The sequence below is a fragment of the Rhincodon typus genome, chromosome 5, assembly GCF_021869965.1.
Source record: "Rhincodon typus isolate 14 chromosome 5, sRhiTyp1.1, whole genome shotgun sequence".
Taxonomy (NCBI): Eukaryota; Metazoa; Chordata; class Chondrichthyes; order Orectolobiformes; family Rhincodontidae; genus Rhincodon; species Rhincodon typus.
The window spans coordinates 18,712,819-18,714,969 of NC_063336.1; the positions used below are offsets into that span (position 1 = coordinate 18,712,819).

General features: G+C 36.8%; 1 long non-coding RNA gene across 1 annotated transcript in view; it reads right to left on the minus strand.

The window, feature by feature from the left end:
• Window positions 1–1,059, minus strand: part of LOC125483175 — a 3,371-nt gene extending 2,312 nt beyond the window's left edge. Inside the window, exon 1 of the long non-coding RNA XR_007262128.1 lies at window positions 223–1,059. This is a non-coding gene — a long non-coding RNA (uncharacterized LOC125483175). The remainder of the gene's footprint in view (window positions 1–222) is intronic.
• Between the last annotated feature and the right edge of the window lie 1,092 nt (window positions 1,060–2,151).

Genomic DNA, 2,151 nt, shown 5'->3' on the forward strand with positions numbered 1-2,151 from the left:
GTTGTCTCGGATTCTCCAGCATCTGCAGTTCCTACTATCCTTAATATACCATAGTCAGTTTAATGCTCCAAGGTTATACCCTTAAGTTTTATACTTAACAAATGATAAAATTCCTTTGGTACAAATGGCAGACTTAACCAATGGGCTAACCAGAATAATAATGCATTTCCTTTGAAAGAAGAGCCAATTTTTCTCATGAATTTAAATTGAAGATAATCTTACAGGTTAAGTGGAAATGAATAATTTGCTTTGCCCAACATTCCAGATATTTTTGGTACAGTAAGTCAATGTAAATCCCATTGACATGAATCTGTGGAAATTCCAGAAAAGAATATTCGAAACTCATCTGCAGGTGAATGTAGGACATGAGTAGCCACCTGCAAGACAAGAATAAGCTTTATCTGCAAAGGGTGAATAATGGCAAGGAAGAAAATCATTGAAGCAACTAAATACAATATGCAGAGCTAAATGCAATGGAGTATTTCTTGATGAAAGATTACCAAAGAAAATTTATAATAATGCTTTTATCTTCAAGACTGGAACAGCTGCAGAAGAATGCACTTAGGAGGCAAAGTTTCTGAGAGATATGGAGGGAATTTCTGTGGAGTTAGGGAAATATCGGAAGATTACCTTGGAAGCACCCACTAGCTTCTAGGCTGCACAAAGGAAGCCATTCAGCCAATCATGCTAGTCTTAGCTCTTTGAAATAGCTATCTAATTACTTGTACTAATAACCCACTGAAATGTTTACCCTTTCATTAATAGGGTGTCTCTTTAATATTTAGTGACTTACTTTGCAAATTATTTCAACTAAGAATGCATAGTGCTACATATGTATAGTACAGCATTTCAACTCGCACATTGCCTTTTTCCAAGTGAGAAACGTGCAAAGAAACCTAAATCTGACTATAACATTAAGTGAATCATCGATTCATGGGCATCAAAGTTATTACAGTTAAAGTTGTGCTTTTCAAGAAAGCAATCATAACTTTAAGTAAGCACTTACTGTAGTTGAAGAAATGCTCAACCTTGTTTATTATTTTATGAGCCATAAAATCTCAATTACTTTAAAAAGAAAATGGATACAGTGTTCTTGATCCCATAATTACATATTAAACATGTTGACTTTTAATGGTGCTGCTTCGAGAGTAAATGCCCAGTGTTCAGATTAACCATAGTAGAGGAATTAAAGACAGAGTTAGAGACAAAGGCTAACATTCTAACATAGATTCGAATACCAGCAATGGTGAAATTTGAATTAAATTAATAAATCTGGAATTAAAAGTTAGTCTAATGCTGACCATGAAACTATTATCAATTGTTAGCAATCAACTATAAAAGGCAAGTATCTCATGTGTTGTTGAAGGTCAATCATCTCAACCGTAGGTCTTACATAGGAATTCCTACAGTGGTGTTCTAGGCCCATATACCTTCAGCAACTTCATCAGAGGTCTTCCCACCATCATAAAGATCAGAGTTGGGGATATTGGTGAAGAGTGCACAAGGTTCAGCACCATTCATAACTTTTCTCGCACTTGAGCCAGTTCAAATGCAACAACATTCAGGTTTGGGCTATTAAATGGATTGGGAAACCGGACCTGTAATCTAGAGGCCCAGGCTAATGTTCTGGGGACAAAGGTTTGAATATCTCCTTGGCAGATGGAGAAACATGATTTCAAATCCAAAATAAAAAGCTAGCTGCATAATTACCATGTAACCACTGTTGATTGTCATAAATATCCATCTGGTTCACTAATGACCTTTAGGGAAGGGAATCTGCTATCCCTACCTATTCTGGCCTACATGTGATTCCAAAGCCATGGCAATCTAGTTGACTCATTTATGTTTGGACAATAAATACTGGCGATGCCCACATCCTATGAAATAATGATATTAAAAGACTAAAAGTAACATTTGCACCACACAAGTGCCAGCCAATGACCATGTCAAACAAGAGAGAAAACCAGTTATCTCCCCTCAAACATTTGATGAAATTTCCTTCACTGAATCTCCCACTATCACCATCCTGGAGGTTAACACTAACCAGAAACTGAACTGGGCCAGCTACCCAAATACTGTGACAACAACAGGTCAGAGACGAGGAATGCTATAAGTGAATTACGCACCTGCTGACTCCCAAATGGTTATCTA